The sequence below is a fragment of the Micropterus dolomieu genome, linkage group LG22, assembly GCF_021292245.1.
Source record: "Micropterus dolomieu isolate WLL.071019.BEF.003 ecotype Adirondacks linkage group LG22, ASM2129224v1, whole genome shotgun sequence".
Classification (NCBI taxonomy): domain Eukaryota; kingdom Metazoa; phylum Chordata; class Actinopteri; order Centrarchiformes; family Centrarchidae; genus Micropterus; species Micropterus dolomieu.
Window position 1 is genome coordinate 9599479 of NC_060171.1, and position 20488 is coordinate 9619966.

The following is a 20488-nucleotide window of genomic DNA, read 5'->3' on the forward strand; positions in this document are numbered from 1 at the left end:
GCACAGTGGTAACAAGGCATGATGGATCCATGTTCTCATTCTGTTTACGCCAATTTCTGACTCTACCATCTGAATGTCTCAACAGAAATCGAGACTCAGACCAGGCAACATTTTTCCAGTCTTCAACTGTCCAATTTTGGTGAGCTCTTGCAAATTGTAGCCTCTTTTTCCTATTTGTAGTGGAGATGAGTGGTACCCGGTGGGGTCTTCTGCTGTTGTAGCCCATCCGCCTCAAGGTTGTGCGTGTTGTGGCTTCACAAATGCTTTGCTGTATACCTCGGTTGTAACGAGTGGTTATTTCAGTCAAAGTTGCTCTTCTATCAGCTTGAATCAGTCGGCCTATTCTCCTCTGACCTCTAGCATCAACGAGGCATTTTCGCCCACAGGACTGCCGCATACTGGATGTTTTTCCCTTTTCACACCATTCTTTGTAAACCCTAGAAATGGTTGCGCGTGAAAATCCCAGTAACTGAGCAGATTCTGAAATACTCAGACTCTCCAGTCTGGCACCAACAACCATGCCACACTCAAAATTGCTTAAATCACCTCTCTTTCCCATTCTGACATTCAGTTTGGAGTTCAGGAGATTGTCTTGACCAGGACCACATCCCTAAATGCATTGAAGCAACTGCCATGTGATTGGTTGATTAGATAATTGCATTAATGAGAAATTGAACAGGTGTTCCTAATAATCCTTTGAGAGTGTATATGATTTCTCCTGCTGTTAAACAGTACAACCATGTAACCCCTGTATGTTTTAGACATGTATTCAGCTCTGCCCATGTTTCATGCTGCCATAGCTCTGCCAGCTGCCTCCAGTCCCCAGACTGCATCTTCACCTTCAACATGTCTCTCTCTAACCTGCTACTGTCTCCTTTTGAAGTGGCTACAAGTGCCTAATGAATTCCTTTTCATTACAAGCACTCTGTCACAAGAAAAAACAAACTGTGGAGCGTATGGTGTGTGTTACGTGTTTGTGTGCGTCTGTGCCCTTTTGCTGTCACCACTGTTGACGTAGTTAGCATAAAGCTGGACATTTTATCTGAGATTAATCTGCTTGGTGTATGTGCTCGCATTTGTGTGCTTGCACGAGTATCTATTTTGATGTGTCAGACTGTGTCTGTGTGTACATTCACGTCAGACAGTCAGTCATGTCAAAGAGGGATTTCTTTTTAATTTTAGGTAGGTCAGAGAGGTGTGTGCTCATGCATGGGCTTGTTTTACTGTATTTGTGGGGTTCCAAATCCAGCATTCCACTACACGCGTGGTTCGACAGCTGGGGACCAAAATGCAACAGATTTAAAGGGCTTTTTGAAGGTGAAGACTTGGTTTTAGGGTTCAGGTTAGAATTGGGTTAAGGTTAAGGGGCTAGGCCACTAGGCGCTCTGTGTGTGTGTGTGTGTGTGTGTGTGTGTGTGTGTGTGTGTGTGTGTGTGTCCGTCCGCCAAGGCAGGTGTGTGCTGCGCAAACAAGAATTCAATTCAAGTCACGTTGCAATACTAACAAGAGTGACATTTTTCTGTTCTCATCATGACATTTTATCACAGTTATTTCTTTGACCTAAGACCCGCAGGAGAGAGAATCCAGAGAATGGCCAACAGGGAACAAGTGGAGGGGGCTACATATTTTGTGAGCTGCAGAAATAAAACCCATCTAATTGGGATCTTATATACTATAGAGGCTTTTTCCAGGGGCAGTTTCGGATACAGGCTTGATTAACATTTTTCTTTTCTCCAGTTCAGGATCATTTTCATGCCGGGAGTGTTCTTGTCAAACTACTTCTGCCATTGCTCATTTTGACAAACAAGTTTCCTGTTGAAAACTCATCTGTTTAGTGTTTTTGAAAACAAATACTAATGAGTTCACTACCATGCCCTTTTTACTGTTGATATTTTCCTAGCTTTATGTAAAGTTACTGGATAAATCATTAAGCAAATGTAAACACAGTAATGATAACTGCAGAGAATAAATGTATTGAGAGTAGAATAATTTAATTATGAATAGTTTAATTACTCTGATCAATAGTTATTTGGAAGAAATCATTTGGTTAAATGCTTCATGCTAATGATTCAATCCACAACTCCTCAGTGGCATTCATGATATAGCATGAAAAGAAAATGACAAGTGATTATATAATAATGCTACTGAATCTGGTGCACATGCAATATTTTCCACCTCCTCTACTGCTTAGATCACATCCGATTTAAAATAGCTATCATTTCAAACTGATTACAACTTAAGCACAGGAATGTCTTTTTCAGTTGCTGATCCACAATACACCTAATCACATTTTCACGAAAGAGCCTCTTAGATGATGACTGATATGAATTTTACAGCTGGAGAAAGGAGAGTGTGGTTTGCTTGACACATGGCTGCAATGCAATTGCTGCCTCTTAGACACAAACCACCTTGTGGCTTTTCAATCCCACTCTGGGTCAACACATGTCATTCAATTGTAACCTGGGGAGATTTTAGTTGCCTGAATCCACCGGCCACTGCTAAAAGCTTTATGTCCTGGATTGTGGTGATTTAAGCTTTCTTCATCTATTGTTAAATTTAATAGACAATTTTATGTTCTCCTCATTGTGGTTATGTGTGTGGTGAGATAGATGTGCACTCCTGCAGGTCAGAGTGCATTGAGTCATTGGTTTATTATTATTCATTGCATTACTCATTTGTTGTGGTATTCACCCAATTTGAAAAAAAAAAGTTCAGCAGGTGAAATGCTAATAACAGAGGTGAAAGTCCTTCAGTGGCTTTCACAGGTACCTGCATGCAAAATACCCTATAAACTCTCCTGCTATCAGTGCACAGACAATATTTGGATTTTGACTTCAGCACGTTGATAACAACCTATTTTATTAAGAAATTAAATTCTTATTTTGAAATACAGCTGAAACAATGACATACAGTACTGCAAAATATTTTAGATACAGTGTTTCCCTGCAACTGTAACCCTTAAATCTTTGTAACAACTGGATTGGATGAGAGGCGTTTTGACTTTTGGTTACACACCTTCAACTTTTGGGGCTTTAATGCAGCTAAAGCAAACCACTTTCAAATGTGCATTCATAATTATTATACATGTTTTTGATATTGGAAGTGGAATAGTCATATTATGCATGTTCTGTTATTAATTCCCCATTTTCCCTGGCATACAAAGGTGGTTTTCTTCCTGTGGATCCTGAACACTTCAATGACTTCTAAGGAAACACTACAAGCTGTCAATAAGTGGTTGAGTTGTGCTTGCTTAGAATTGTCTAAACCCTAAAAGGAAACTTGTCCTCAACTGCCAACTGAGTGCATCTTCACTAAGAAAAAGCAATACTGTACCAGGTTTAAATGACACTTCATCAATGTGGTTGAAGTGGCCTAAAAAGCTAGGATGGAAGCTTAAAATAAAAAATAAAACTACAGTTGATGCACTGATGACAAGATCAGGATTTCCACTAATTTCATGGTTGATGTCATTCTAAATTTTCATACAGATCTCAGATAACCACATCACTTGAGCATATATGAACTGTTGAATAAACCCAAGCGATGTCTAGCACCATAGCAAGGGTCAGGTAGAGTGAGTGAATGTGTATGATTGGTGCTTTTTAAAATTCAGATCTTGACCAAACATTGGTAAAAACCGATGACAAAAACAATGAAGTTATTCCTGTTTTGTGAAGCTGCTGTGTGGGAGGTACTGTAAGTATTCAGGCTTATATATCACTCGTACATTTTTAGGGCCCTCAGTCATTTGCACAAGAATTTTAAATTAGCAGAGATTAAAAATGTGAGATTCAGGTACCACCTATGCCTTTATTCTTTGGCCACCTGATTAATCTACCAGTATAAAGTTTAGGCACATTTGAGCAGCATTGTCACACTTTATACCCAAACAGAAACTGAGATAGATAGGATAGAATTAGCCTCATCTCAAAACAGCTTCTCCTTTCAGTTCGGTGACATTTGAGCTTCTGCGTTCATGTGAACTCTTGAGTTACGTAACTTGAGTCTCCCACTTCCTCATTGTGTAACATTAAAAAGAAACCTGTGCTCTTCCGTCTCACAGGTCAATTCCATTAAAAGCACTGTGCCCACCTGGCAACCAAATGCTGTGCGAGGACCCTGGCATTCCACACATTTGTGCTCGGAGCGTATACTGCGAGCACCCACACATGCTGGAGTGAGTAATCCTTCCCTTTGAGATGTGGTCGTCATTTCTCCAATCACGACAGCCAGACCGGCTCATGATTTTCCTCAAGCCATTCTATGAAATGGGCTGAAGTATGATAGGACTGATGAATCCCTTCAGTGTCTGTTGATATAGCTGGTCATGGTGTTTAGGGGGCCATTTTAGATCAAATCCATGAGTTTGTTCATTGTCTTCAGGCCTGTTCATTTAATGCTGCCATGGGCTTTTAATGAGGGGCACATTGTAGAGAAAAGCAAGTAGTGATGTGATTTTAATAGGCTCACTACGGTCCACTGGCAAGGGAAAACAGTCATTGCATTAGTTCTCTTGGAGCGCATAATTTAAGTGAGTGAGGGGAGCCAGGGTGTTGTCCGCTTGTTGGAGTTCAGTCATAGAGGAGCTGTGTCGACGAGATGGCATGTCGTCTTTCAATGTAGATAAGGTGTTTGGAATATATTAACCTTTTCCTCATTTGTTTTGTGTGTGTACCCTTTTTGTTCCACCGTGAAATGAGAAGTCTTTGCTGCTACGGGGCAAATTGGAGCTCACATGGGCTCACGAGGCAGATGCATGTGACACCTGAACATTAGCCTTCAATCGAAATGAGAAAAGATGACGAGAGGAGCGGGGAGTCGGGGGCACAAGCAATGTAGGAGACGAGGGGAGTTGGAGCGGCAGCAGCGGTCTGTTCAGGGTTTGGGTAACAGCTATTTCTTGTCTCCCTCGCTCACTCTCTTTCTTTTCATTCTCTTGCTAGCCGTTTCTGGCCGTTAAAGCTCAGTACCTCAGGCACTGCAATTATTGGTACGGTAAAGATGAAAGGTCACAACTGTTAGCAGAGGAGAAGGAAGTGACAGAATGAGGAGGGAGGACATTCCAACGCTGTAAAGCTTCAAGTGGCCAGGCAAAGAGGAGTAAAATAATGTAATAATAGCTGTCAAAAAGTCCCGCTTATTGACTATGCAAAGCAATGGTTCCTGACCCATTTCCTGCCCGAAACTGTAACCATTTAGTGAAAAAAAAAAAAGGTGAACCCACGACAGAACAGGTGATACCTGAGTGCAAACAACCAGAAAGTAAGATGGTATTCACTTAAAGACAACCAGAATCATACACAAACAAAAAAGTTTACAGGTACTGGATAAAAAGTTCTAAAAGAAAATTTATTTTTCTATTGTAATCAGGGCACTGAATGGTGAAATACATTTTACAGCCGTTTTAGTAATGAATGTGATGAAGATCTGAATTCAAAACATTGCTCTATTAAGTTTATTGTGCCAATGAACTGCATGTGTATCTTGTCGGATTTCTGCCTTCATGTTTTTTTACTGATTAGGGCTTTCAAGTGAATTACTGATCTCCAACACACAGCCTAACTAGCTAACCTTACCATTAAGTGAACGAGGGTTACTTTTCAGAATGAACACCAGTATCAGCACCAGGGGAAACCAGGGAAGAAGACAAGACAGCGTACGCTACTACTATAATTCATTGATTTACACAAACTTTCAAACTTTAACTGTTCAAAGATTTTTGCTTTGGAACTATATAAAATAAAAGCAAATTAAAAGCAAGTACTAAAACCACAATGGTACACTAACAAAGTAATGTCTGTTTAGAATATAAAGCAACAGTCCCCTTTCAACAGTACTTATAGGTTTTAGGCAGTAACTCTGGAGAATGTTCTGTAGGCTACATCACGAGCCAAACGTTCCTTGATGTACTTTAAACCATTACTCACTAGTGAACTTTTTTAAAGCTGGATGTGCTGTGCGAATGCACAACGGCGTTGATCTGCAATCAAATAAGATTTTAAACAGGCCTAGTAAAATAAAAAAACTAAAATCAGTATGTGGCGGTCAGCATTGATATTGTGGCGGGCCACCACAAATAAATGAAAGAATAGAAAAGACTGACTTTCCTCTGTTATTGCTGCTGCAGTGGTCTGTGTAACTGGGACCAGGGCACTCTGTGGGCGTTACTGGCACCGCTAACCTCGTGGGCACTTGTGGAGCTTCTCAACCCCGAAAACGTTTGAGCACATTTTCGATTTGCCATCAACTTTAGTAAAACTGCCAATATTCAAGTTCTACACAGTTGATTTGTCTACTCAAAACCGCTAAAAAGTGTATTTGACTAAATAGCGTACAAAACTTTTAAAAACAAAAGCCATTCTGCTGTTCGCCTCTTTCTCGGCTTCTTTCCGCTTCTCGCATGAAAGCTTCTTCGTGAATAGTCAAGCAGTCATGGCAGACAGTGGAAGCGACACTGCCCCCAGCACTTCCTGTAGTGCACTGCAGTTAGAAATAAGCAGCCAGAAATGTTCCTAATATGAAGATTGCTATCTCTCCCTACGGCATCTATTTAACAACGAGTGACAATGAAATTTCACGGGGGCAAATTTGTATAGTCGTCGTCGTCGATTACGTCGACTAATCGTTGCAGCCCTATTACTGATACAGTCATCTTAGAACAAATCACTTTGAGGAGTCCCAAGTGAAATTAGCTACTGTCAGACATTGTAGACTACTACTGATTTATCCAACAATTTGCATGGAACTATTTTGGACACATCCACTAGATGGCATCACAGAAAATCACTCCTCTACTATTTTCCCATCGGCAATATCCAGCTCTGCTTTGTGAAAATGTAATATACGGTATTGTGATGCAAAGTACTGTAATTATGGTTATTATTATGGTCATTTGCTTTTTTGGCGAGAGAATGAGGCTCATTAGCCTTCATGACTGAAATATCTTGTGGCGCTGGTCACTGCACTCCATTGTTGAGCAGCTCTGTGTGTGTGTGTGTGTGTGTGTGTGTGTGTGTGTGTGTGTGTGTGTGTGTGTGTGTGTGTGTGTGTGTGTGTGTGTTTGTGTTTATTGGGGGGGTAGTCTGAGCTGATAAAACAATCTTCAAACCCCAGCCTTGGGTAAAAAAAAATAAATAAAAAATTAGGTCACTGGTATTGATCAACATCCTTATCAAACCCTGCAAATACTGTATTACAATATCTTCATTAAGAGAATTATGCAGCATCCCTCAAGAATCCTGATAGGCCCAGCTGAGAGCAAAGATATGGGAGAAGGACAAGGTGAGAGGAGATGGGATGAAAAAAGGATGGATTTGGGCTGTAACTGCCCAGGCAATTGGGTTGTACGGGGAAGATGAAAGACAGGAACTGCAGGCAGAGAAATAAGCAGAAAGACCATCAGAGTATAAGAGACAGCAAATGAGGAAATTGGAGGGAAAGTAAAATTAAGCAGAGAGATGCTGAAAGGGGAAGAGAAAGGCGAAAGGGAGCCGGGGAGATCTATATGCCAGGGGAAGAGTGCTGTATTTCAGCCCCAGTGCCTTTGTGCTATTTGAATCACTACAGGTTTCTCATGCCCTAGGCTCTTCTATATAAAGCTCAGACAGCTGCTGGATTTTCCACATTACTGCCATGGAATTGGATTAATACAATGCCCGTCCATGTTTTCACCGTCATCAGCCAGCATCCGGAGGGACCTGCTCTCACAGGTCACTGGCCACCTGTCTCCTTCTGTTCATTGTTATGGGGGGCATTAGCTGGTATGGGCAATGTATGGCACACTGCATGCAGAACAGCACATCATTAAGAAGCAAGTTTGCCATTCAACATTGTGTTCCACAGAAGGCTGAAGGCCAAATCCACTGTTATAATTGCGCCCCCTATTGAAACACACTGTTACCACACTAATGGCTGCATTGCAACTCACAGATTTGAATGTAGCTTTTTTAAGTTTATGTGTTGGTAGTATACAATCCATTGCCAGTTTATAATATGTTCAGATTTTTGTTGTGTTTTAGAGACGTGCTGATCCAACAATCATTTTGGAGGCTGCAGTTTGTGGTGCTTTTAAAATCGTATTGTTTTAAACTGACAGATATTTCCAAAATGACCATGAAGTTGAATCACAACACTTTTGACAAAAGACTCAACATTATAAGGTTCATGAAAGTAGGATTTAATTGGAGGGCTGTTGTATTGTACTTCATTTGTTTTAGCTAAGTGTACCTAACAAACTGTCAAATGAGTATGTGAAAGCATGGGTTTTAAATTGATATTTGGACAGCAGAGTTTGAATAAAATAAAACAAGTATGTGGACGATCAATAGGCCTTTGTGACTGACAATTTAATTCCAAAACCATAGGCACTGCTATGCTGTTCAACAGCACTCACTCTTTAAGGATGACTTTGCACAAGATTTTGGACATCCCATTTTATTTTAAATCAAATAATAAAAAACAAGTTTACAAAAAGCCTTCATTTCTACAAATTATAATAGACCTGGCAAATGGCGAATGCCTGCTATTTTTTAATCAAACATCCCTTCACTTTTTCCTATTGCAAATCTGAAGTATCAAGATGTCTGACCAGGGTCAAACCACATCGTTTCTGTGGAACACCTCAAGTATCATCATTTGTATCATATTTTTCCTCGTATGTTCTGTGTAACACCAGCTGGAGTGTATCCAGTACACATTTATGAATTATTAGGTCTTGATTGAAGGACTCCATATAAAAACGCAAACAGGGAACTGGCAGAAACTCGTAAACGTCTAATCAATGAGGTATATTTTTTATGACAGCAGTGTGGAGATGCACACTGGTACACACAAGCTTGACATTTAACATACACAACACTCTAAACGCACATTTGCACTTGTTATAGGATGCATTCCTTCCCTTCTTTTCAGTTCTACTAAAACATCGACCACAGACACGACATGTGCTGAACTCCAGAGAAACCACCAATATCATTTTCATGTCTCCTCTCAATCCCTCTTGGGGATTGCAAAGCATGGTAGGCGGCAGTATGAAGCAAAGTACAGCATTATGTATTTTGTGTCAATCTGGTTTCTGCTGCTTTCACTGTATCCCTTGGTGTTTGCATAGCCTTCAGACATCCTTCAGCCTTGTAGCTTATCAAGTCCAGGAGTTTTTTTTTTTTTTTAAGGGTAAAAAAAAGAAGAAATACTTTGGCACTTCGATTTACCCCATCTACTCCTGGGTACTGGAGAGTTGTGAACGCTGATAGGAAAACATTCCTGACATTCTATAATGGCTTCTTAGAAGACCTGGGCATTTCTTTTGGACAAACAAAATCTCAAATACCCTTAACCCTATCACCGGGAGCCAGATGATCACCACAGAAACCAGACTGGCTGAGCTGTGCACTCTCAGCGGAGCACAACAGGAAGAAATTGCAGACGTGGGTCATGTGGGCCGAGTTCAGCCACATTATTATGTGCATACAGTTTAGGCTGGACTTAATACACATAATACTACTAACTATATTAAAATAACAAAGATACACAAATAAAGAATACAGAAATGCTTTTCTGCATGTATGTTTTCTGATCATAAATGCATTACTCTGAAGCAGAGTTGGTCCATGTAAGAGGAGAGACACAAATGGGTTGTGACATTCCAGTTAGCTTTAGCTTACTGTTGGCTGTGATCAGGATGGTTTTTCCAGCATATGGCTTAATTTGCAAATATAATAAAAATACCTTTTATTGGTCCCAAATTATGGAGGTTAGCTGGGTATTTGGAGTGAGTGTGTGTGTGTGTGTGTGTGTGTGTGTGTGTGTGTGTGTGTGTGTGTGTGTGTGTGTGTGTGTGTGTGTGTGTGTGTGTGTTTTGTTATGTCTTAATTGAATTTCAACCATATTTCCATATTGCCACTTGTTACCTCATACAGTTGTGGCAAGACTGATAACCGTCCAGCAAACTAAACCAAGAACGTAAACGGTGCACCAGCATTGCACCGTTTACAGATATAGTTACTGTGCCCAAGAGACCTTTTATAACTATACTACTTGAAACCAATTGCAGTGAAGTTGGTCAGTAAAGTAAAATAGAAGGCAGTGAATAAAAAATTTCCTATTTATTTCAGAAATATAAGTTTTGTTCAGATTGCTTGCATGTGTAATTAAAAGGTCTGAGACTTGAACATGACTGGTCACATTGCTGACACAGATTAGGTCATGGACATCACATTGCTAGTAGAATGTCTGTGTTTCAGCCACTGGTTTGACTGTGAGAAAAGGTCAGATAATTATGTGTTCAGGCCTGGCCCATGTCATGTCCTGTGCAAATGAAAGGTCTTACACCATTAGATGCTATCAAATTCTATCCTGTAACTTTAGGTTGTGCCTAGCTGTCGTGTTCAGTTATGTCTCTATGGGCATTTTGCATAAGTAAACGTTTATTGGAAGAGGCACCATTATTTCTACATTTGGGAAAATGAAACCTTAAAAAGTATTTTAGGGTGCTTTTGGGTTAAACAAAGTAGACTGCTGCTATGTTCTATTGCTTGCCAGAAAAAATTCCAAATTCAACAGGAAAGGACACTAAAAAAGGGTCTCTCGCTTGGACATATGTATAGTTTTCATTTTGGTAGTATTAAAGAGGTAGTATAATGCTCATTTTCAGGTTCAAATCTTATTTAGGAGTTGTACCAGATCAGGTTTACATGGTTTCATTTTCAAAAAACACCATAGTTTTTGTCATACTGCACATTGATGCAGCTCCTCTTTTCACTCTGTGTTGAAGGCTTTGTTTAGCTATGGAGTGAGACATCTTGTCTCTAAATGATCTTTGTTGGGAGTTGCACATGCGCAGTTCCTAGTTAAGGACTACTAGCCAATCAGAAGCAGAGAAGGGCAGGTCAGCGAAAGGCCGGTAATAGCCAATCAGAAGCAGAGAAGGGCAGGTCAGCGAAAGGCCGGTAATAGCCAATCAGAAGCAGGGTCAATGAAAAGACGGTAAACAGCTTTGATTCGGCTGTAGGCTACATGTTGCCGACTAGGTTGGCAATTTGAACTGGAGCAAGAGTTTCAGAGTGGTGAGTTATTAATCTGTAACAAAAGTATCTTTCATCCATAAAGTTTTAACTGAGCTCTGTCTCTACATCACAGTAACTATTTCATGTCCATTGACTGCTTGGAGGGTAGCTAGTGTTTGGAAGGGAGAGGAGAGGTTTGCTGCAGCTTAGTGTTTTTCCACCGCTGTTTTTGAGGGCGCGTCGGACTAGTCGCTCATCGAGCATTATGACACGTATTTTCATTGTGATGTCACAAGAAAGGGAAGTAAAGGCTGGACTACAAACGAGCTGTTTTCAAGTAGTGATAGTAGTTCAGAGCAGCGTTTTCTGTGCGAGATGGGAACTCCCTTTGGGGTGGACTTTGGGCTTTTTCACTTTGCAAACCTAGTACATGCACAAAAAAGGTATATAACTCAATAAAAGGAGAGGGGAAAAGCCAAACACCATAATACCACCTCTTTAACCAACAATGTAACAATATAATCTACAGAAATGTATAACAGAGGAATCCTTATGAGCTTCTAATTTATTTCTCAATGGTTGTAAAACAGGTGTGTCTTATCTCCCCTCACTACTTCATTTTATACTCTGCCAATATATGTTCACCTTCTCTTGTGTATTACTGATTTAGCCATTACACCTTTTCTCATTACAGGACGCCGGGTGCCCAGTACAAAACCACTTTGGATATCCAATTGAATAAAGGCCTACATGAGTACTTTTACTCAAAGTCTAGAGCTGGTCTAAAAACTAGGAATCACATTCAACATTTTATCTATTAAACATGTCCACAGTCCATCAATTTGCTAAAGGAACTTTTAAATAAACGTTTAAATCAAGCGGCAACCTCCGGCTCTCACTTCCGATGCAACCAGGAAGTAACAGAAAACTGTAATTCATCGAGTGGCCACTTGCTGCAGAAGGGAGTCAATCTCCATTGACCCCAAGTTAAAAAGCCCAACTTTACGGCAGAATAAAACAGGTTTACAGCCTGGTTCAAAAAATCGTATTAGTGCATAGCTAATTTTGCCCTTTGTGGCAACTGTGAGGAGGGTGAATTTTTTTATAACTCACCTGTTTAAATTATACTAAGCCTTAAAGTCCTGTATTATTAGGGGTGTGGCCACTTTGGCGTCTCTAGCCCCCCAGTCACTGTTAGCACTCGGCCCGCCGTCTGTTAGCCTCACTCAGCTACACGGAGCTCTGAGGTTCAGCCTGTTGGAGCCATTTGGACATTTCTACATGCAGATACCGGATGAATAATGGCAGGCTGTGCAGTTCATTGGAGAGAGAACCTCCAGGAAGTCCGTGTTCTAGTTGGTGAGTGAAATTCCAGTATTTTATTTATGTGTTAACAATATTTAACAGGGATCGCTGTCAGCATATAGCTTGTTAGCTTTGCTCGTTATGCTAATTAGCCAGATACGAGGAGACCCAAGCTGCTAATGATGCTAAGTTAACGGGATTAGTTAGTGTGTTCTAACCACTGCTCGTAATGCCAGAAGAAGGGTTAGGTTTAGCAAGAAGAGAGAAGCCAAAATGTATTAGATTAACCTTAGTGTTAGACATTAGGGTGATAATGCTTTGAAGAAAAGGCATCTGTGTGAAGATGTAAAGTAAAGGCTCAGCCAAACCTCTCTGGTTCAGCTCTGTTAGCCGACGTTATGTTAACAGTAAATTTTACAAATGGGCAATGTTAGATTTAGCTACGTCCTGTAACGGAGTCAGTGTTCAGTTAGATACGAGTCAGATACTATTATAAGTGACTGCACCTGAACCCGAAGGGTTTAAAAGGCAGAGAGCTGAGGGGGGAGTGGCAACAGAGTTCTGCTTGACCGCCGAGGAGAGCCGTGCACCTCCGAGTGTAACGTCACTGTTTAAAAACGATAACTATATACTATTCTTTGTGGGGTTCATCAGTGGGGATGATTGAAGGACATTTATAGTCATCAATAAGTTATTACACTTAGTCGATGTAGCATTCCTTGTAATTCAGCAAACAATCTGAGGTGATAACTGAGTTTGATCAGCGACGTTTCTGATAGGGAGCTTAAGAGGTGGATGCATAATTCAGCAGAACAGATGTAGGCTACCTGCAGAGATTTGTATCCACCTTTTTTTGTCAGCATACATTGAGCATTATGCCTGCAGACAGGTAGCTGGGCTGTAACTAGGCTGATTGTTTAGTTAAAGCGAGAAATAACAGCCATGGCTAACGTTTTACAAGTTATACAGCTTCAATCATGTAACGAAGGACTCTACCGCTAGCTTATTACTTTTATTACAGGAGTATAAATCAAGCTTTACTTAACATACTGAGGTGACGTCTAAATAAATGACTCGTAACCAACGGTATGTAAAAGGGTTAATTGATTTGCTTCAAATTGTTCGTTTGAGATGTAAGGAAACTTAAGGTAATAACTGATTCATAGTTAACGGTCAACAAAATCTAGTGCTGCAAAATAACATTAGCAAATTTATATATTAAAGAGCAAGAGAACTAGTTAAGTGTAATGTCTATAAAAGATATGAGAGTTATTTTAATATTTTCCGGTGTCTTACCTTGACTGTAAGCTGGTAACAACCATAAACTGGTAACAGGGCCACAGGTTCCAACCTCCACCGTACAGTACCGGGGTTTAGAAGCTACCTCTGTTAACGCAGAGTAGCATATAGCATTAGCTCCTTAGCCTGAGCTAACTCGGTCACGTGGAGGGAGTGATTTCAGCAACACGTCTCCTCAGCTCCACCCACGACCCGCCTCTTTGCTCATTTTTGGTTATCCGAGAGTGACGTGTGGGAATGCGCTGCCAAGATGCCACCGGCCAGCTCCGCCAATTTTGAGCTTCAAAACGGCTCTTCACAACGCTATAGGTGACATCACGCACACTACGTCCATTTTTATATACAGTCTATGGTTTAAATGCTGCACTTGCATACCATTGTTGTTGAGAATAACTAAAATTATAGGGGCAAAAATAAAATATAAACTATAATTTTTTATTTATTTAAAGCGGTAATATGTAGTTTTCAGTGGCCACTAGCAGTGCGGTGTTTGGATTTCAACCAGGTGTTTGCTCTTCCTCATGAGCAAGCAAAATGCAATACAAACAGCAAAACACCCGGAGACAGCAGCAACATGCTGAAAACTCAAGTAAACTCCAACTGCAACATTAGTCATATTTTTAATCAGCTTGAGGTTGACGTAATCCATGCTCGTTACACGGTAAAGCTATATTGACTGCATTTAGCTGACATGATGTGTCGTCATATCGCACAGCCCTACTTTGTACCATGGCATTCTTTCTTGCAGGCTAAAATCAACACTTTGACATACTACCAGCAGTACACAAGATAGTGTAGTATTTTCCACCGGATAACTTTAGCAACTGGTTAGCATTAGCCGGCGAGCTAGCCAGTCAAAGCACATTCACAATAGGGGTCAGCAAATAAGTCTGGCTTCCGGCCAAATTTTTTTCAAGCCGTCACATGGTGGGCCAGAGCATAGTCAAATTATTTCAAATCCTGGGGTACTTGCATGCATGTTTAGCTCAGTCAGGATGTGTGTGGGACTTCTGTTGGGAGGGTTGTATGATTGATCCCCACATGACTCATATCCCCCCCACTTGTTAAACAAATTGATTATAAAAGGACACTTTTGGACATGATCACAATAAAGCATGTTCAGCAGTGTCTGCGCGTCCCGGCATTTGATCCGCAATCATAAACCTATAGACACTTATTTTCATTTCCATGAGGAAATGAAAAATGTGTGTCAAGCAAGCCAGAGACTTGAATGTCCTTCAGAACTTTTCACCGTAAAAGTTCTAAAAACTTGACATAAAGCATTGCTAAAAAACAAAAAAACATTTTCATGCTTTTATTTTAAAGGAAGTGATTATGTGAGTAACTGTTGCTGTCATGACTGAGATTTATTTCAGCACCAGCCACATCCATTTATTTTATTTTATTTCCTGTTATCAAAGCAATCTGTCGCCTATCGCCGACCACTGCAATACAGTATGTATCACATGCTTTGCAGTACCTGTCCAACAGGATGAAAGTTCCAAAACAAAGCATGGGACTCTCCGTGACTCAAGTCTTTCTGATGTCGTCTGTGTTTTTACCCGATATCAATTTGATTCTCATTTGGCCTGACGAGCTCCAGTATATGAAACTTTGTTGTTGTTTTTTATCCTTAAGTGGAGTTTATGTTGGAGTTCGAGTCTGTGTTGTGCTGGGCGCTGGCCGTTTTGTGGTGTTAGTGGACTGCATTTTGTTAGCTGCAGTGTTGTCACTGTAATTGGAAAGACGCTCGGGAGCTTGCGTGCAGAGAACCTGAGCAGATACCTCCACAAAAGCAGAATAGTGGCTGTTGCAAGCAACAGAGAAAACCGGAGTGTGGTTCATTTCTAAGTGAGATGACAGCCCATTGACAAAAAGGCAGTAAGAAGGTTATTTATTAATAATTAATTTCATTGAAAAACTACATACAGCCCCTTTAAATAGTGAAAGAGACATTGCTGACTGCCAATTAGTCTGTGGGTTGTTTGCCACGTTCAGTGTCAATAGGACATCACGAATATCCAGTTTACTCAAACTTTCCCTTGTGCCTGCATATGCTTCGTTTACTTACTTTCTTCTATTCAGGGATGGAATTTATCCCAGAATGGGTAGAAGTCAAGGAAAAATGGGACATGGCAGCAGTTCTTCGTAGGGCAAACGTGGAGAGCCAAAGATACTCAGATATGAAGGAAAATCACTGCCTCCAATACATCTGACTTACTGGTCTTGTAATGGTGGGAGGAAACCTACACAAACACAGCGCAAACATTCAACTGTCCACACAGACGCAAGAACCAAACCTTGTTGCTGTGAAATGACACTGCCAACCACTGAGCCACCATGCCACCTCCGTACTGGTGGTAAGGATGTGAACGCTTGGCAAAGAATCTGTCACGTTCAGACTGAAAGGGTAAATGTTTTTTAGGCTATCTGAGCCATCTGGTGTGGTGGAGACACCAGCTGGAGGGAGGTAGGAAGACGGGTTCAATGGGCCTGCGAGAAAATGGCAGAAGTGAGAGGGTGTGCTTTGAATCAGGTGATGTTTCACGAACAGGGCGAGAGGTCCGGTGATTCACTGCTGTAGTGGATTGCATCTGTTTAATGCCGGTGATCCAGTCTTCTGATGGGAGCTGGGTGACTACACACACGAATCAAGCTCATCTTGAAAAAAAATCTGATTCCTTTTTTTACTTTGTTTTTGTTACTATGTACTATGACTAATATATCATTCATGTCTCTACCTTCAACCATAAGATAAAAGGAGAGGTATGAAAATTAAATTTAGTTTGTAATTTGCCTATTTTGCAAAATTATGCATTTGTCTTTCTAACAAAAGTAATAGCGTAAATCCTGTCACAAAAATATGAATCCTGAGTAGTTAATATAATTAATGCCATGAAATGTTTTACCAGTTCAATACATTCTAAAAATGTCTATTTGCCCATTTAGAATATTGTAAGACCAAATGCACTCCATTTTATCTTGACATGGTGGAACAATGTTTTCATAAAACTAACCAACTATTTTGAGCACAGAAAAGTTACAGTCCCGCTTTCCATTTTTTTTCTAAGGAGCACACAATCTTCTTCTCACATGCAGTTAAATTAATAAACAATGAAACACGCTTTCTCAGTTCAATTCACACATGTTGTTTTGTTTTGCTACTGCCTTACTTAGTCTGGTACGACCAGTAACCTAATGTTAGTTAATATGAGCAAACTTAAATATTGTCGTGTAACTGAGTTTAACAACTCTGTTTGCTGACTTGGAGTCTCCTGTACTTGCGTTACTGTTACACTATGTTTGGATGTCAGACGCATTTCAATGGTTTATCAAAAAAGTAATAGGAAGTAAACACCATACCTCACTAGAAGACATGTTCATTGTTTCTAGCTTACACAGGGACCACTCTTTGATTGATTGTTGCATCGTCTTGCTTTAAAAGAACCTTCCTTCAGAGTCTATCTGCAGTCTTTTAACATTTGTAATGTGTTTCTTTTGAAAAACTCAACATTTCCAAATAAACAAGCATTATTTGGGGAACATTTCACAGACCTACATTACAACCAATCAGCTTCTAGTTCACTTAGGACTAAATGCATTAAATTATAAACTTACATAGAGAGGACTGCATGGAAGAGTATAACATAATGAGAACTGCTAATAGCATAATGTAGATTGGAAGTGCACTTACATGCTCTGGCAGAATGTAATGATATCAAAATATTCTGCGCTGCTCTTTTGATGAGTAGTTTTTTGTGACTTAACATTCATTACAAAATGGCAATTAAATCCAGAAGTAAATGTTGCTTTACTGTGGTTATCTGATATCATATTTAATACTCCAATGCTCTTTGCCTTCGCTTCCCTCCTCCCCTGTCCCGCTCTCTGTTTTAGTGTGTAGAGCAACAAATCCACAATTATCCTCACAGCAGAGTTCTTGTCAATGTGAAATTGAGATGTGGGGAACTTTTCCTCGCCCGGGGCCATCAACTCATCCAATAAGGAGGCTCCTACATAGATGCATTCACTGGCTTGTTGTTGAAACCAAGTGTTTTGGCAGAAGCTACTGGGAGCTGCCACTGAAGATTTATCCAACCAAAATCCAGAAGGCACCCCCACTAGCCCATACCCATGGCCTCCATCACTGCCACCAGATGACACATGCTCACTTTGACATCTTGACCGATTGCCTCATTGCCAATGAAGCAGAGGGCCATGACTGATGTGTTGTATATGCTGTCTAGCTGGGTCTATATGAAACAGATGACATGTTTGAAACACTGCAGATTTATTTTTTTGCTTTATTCCCCATTCATGGTGCGATTAATAGGCTAATTTCTAAGGACTCAGGAAGGTTATACTTCATCTAGTAGTAGAGCACAAGCCAACTAATTCTCAGTACTGCCTCCCATACACTGATGGCAAATTGGTAGGTGGGGTTAAAGGGCGAAAGCGACACTGGTCTTTAAGTCTCTACATCAATACACAGCAGAGAAACTAGCCAGAGGCAGCAAGGGATCCTGGGTGGGGGAGGTGACGCTGGCCATCATTTATCAGCTCTAGGTAACAGCAGCAGTGACTGGGACACCGATGCATCAATAAGGCACAGGCACACACATACTAATACCCACATGCACAATGGTACTAATGAGGTACAATAGAGAAGGTCACAGCTCAGAGTGTGAAGTAGGTGCACAACCACGTGATGGATGTCGAATTCCCAAACGTATGCAATTCACATCTTGACAATTCCCCCTGTTTTCAATCTGTATGATAAAGAGTAAGCACAGTGAATGACGGATTCTGGCAAGAGATAAAGGGCACCCAGAGTAGAAAACAGCAGGGAAGAAAAGCAGCCAAACTCCTCCAGACAACCGGCTTGGAAGCTGGGGGAATTTTCATCCACCCTGCAAATATTGATTTTTGTCTTTGCTGCTCTTTCCATCAATGCTTCAAACTAACCCTCCATCCCCAATCACCACCACCACCTCTCCATGCCCCCCCTCTGGCACAGGCCCAGGAGTGTCCTGGGTGGTTTTATAAAAGTAGCACACCGAAGTCATGATGTGGTTCACTCACTCTTAACTACAATCTCCAGTGACTTCTGCATTCTACTGTACTATCTCATCACTTCAAAAGGTTTTTCTATCAAAGTCAAACTCTAAAGCAGAAGAGGATTGTTTAGCTCTGGGCTGCACAAATCATCCTGGGTGCTGCACATTGAATTGTGTTTGATTATTGTGCGTATCAAAAGGACTTGTAGAGTTAATTTAAGATCACTTGTGCAAAACATCCTTCCCATGGTCATCACTGCTAAAGTATGTGCTGTGTAGTGGTTTCAACAGTGTATAGGGAATCATGTATTTTACTGAACAGATCCTATGGGTTGAAAACTCTATACTACCAACTACCATTCTTTATTATAATAACTATGCTTTTATCTAGGATGCTGTCACAGGTATTCAATTCAGCTATAATGTGTGCAGAGTATAACGCAAGTATACTGTATACCTGTGAAAAAAAGTAGAGATATGACATTTCTTCTTCAAAAATATAAAGGTTTCAACATACTGCATGGTAGCTACACAGACTCTCCATAATGGGCTTTGTTTAAGTGAAATTTCAGGATTTTTTGGTCCCATCCTGATAATGTGGACGCAAGAGTATACGTACCATGCCGTCAACTGGCTCAAGAAAATCCTTTTTTATAAGCAACACATTGGAAGAGTTCTAACAATTATATAATTGAAGAAAATGACAATCGCATTAAAGCCAATTTTATAAAAATCAAAACGGTTCCCTGTTCAACATTAAATCAAATACAACATAAAAGCTTATGTGGTCATTTTACATGGTTAAACAGCACGTTGTTTAAAACAAATCAAGTAAAACATAAGCTATTATTTTCATTTATAGTTCACAGGGGTCCTCTTGCAGTGAATTCCTGATAATAAATGTTCATTTGCAATTTTCTGTAGTGGTCCCAGTGAAATTTGTTGTTATTGAAGCATGTCACATGACATGGTTGAGCTCTGTTTGAGAATACAAATATACTGAATGTCTTGTAAAACAATTTGAAATCATTCTGCTGGCAAAATGTTATTTACTCAAATACAAATCTCCTCCTGTTTTTGAAGCATTTAAAAAGTAATTTTAAAAAAATAGCTGTATTTTACATTTGCACTTTTACAAGACACATTCATAAGACAGTCAACCATTTTTAGGGTTCATAAAAGTTGTATAAAGCATGTCGATATCTCAATTACTTTTCAAGATATGGACCAATGAACTTTGTTAGGGTCGTGGCTCTGGACATAAATGACCACAAATCAGCAACCGTAGGGCCGATCATCACAAAACTCACAGGATATGTTCAGATAGGTGCTCCGTATATACCTGGACAGTTTGATGTACATACGTCCCTAGGGGGCGCTACAAGCGCAAGAAAGGTGCTTAGCATTACACAAATTACACTATAAATCCCATATTCATTCTCCAATCATCACAAATCTCTCAGGATGTGTCCTCATAAGTAAATGAAACATGCCCTGAAAGTTTCATTGAAATCGAACACCCAGGGGCGCTATAAATGCAAACACACTGCAGGGGATAAAACACAATTCAGGCTACAAGATACAAATTGTTTGTCCAATCAACACAAAACTTGTGAAAAAAATCCCGGTCCCCAAAAAAACCTCCATCTCTGGATAAAATGACTACAGGCCTGTCGACATGATATCTGTAGTCATGAAGTCCTTTGACAGACTGGTGTTGGCCCATCTGAAGGACATTACAGGCCCCTTGCTGGACCCCCTGCAGTTTGCCTACAGGGCTAACAGGTCAGTGGATGATGCTGTCAACTTGGGACTGCATTGCAT

General features: G+C 40.4%; 1 long non-coding RNA gene across 1 annotated transcript in view; it reads right to left on the minus strand.

The window, feature by feature from the left end:
- Positions 1-20488, minus strand: part of LOC123961717 — a 40494-nt gene that overhangs the window by 6732 nt on the left and 13274 nt on the right. The window lies entirely within an intron of this gene.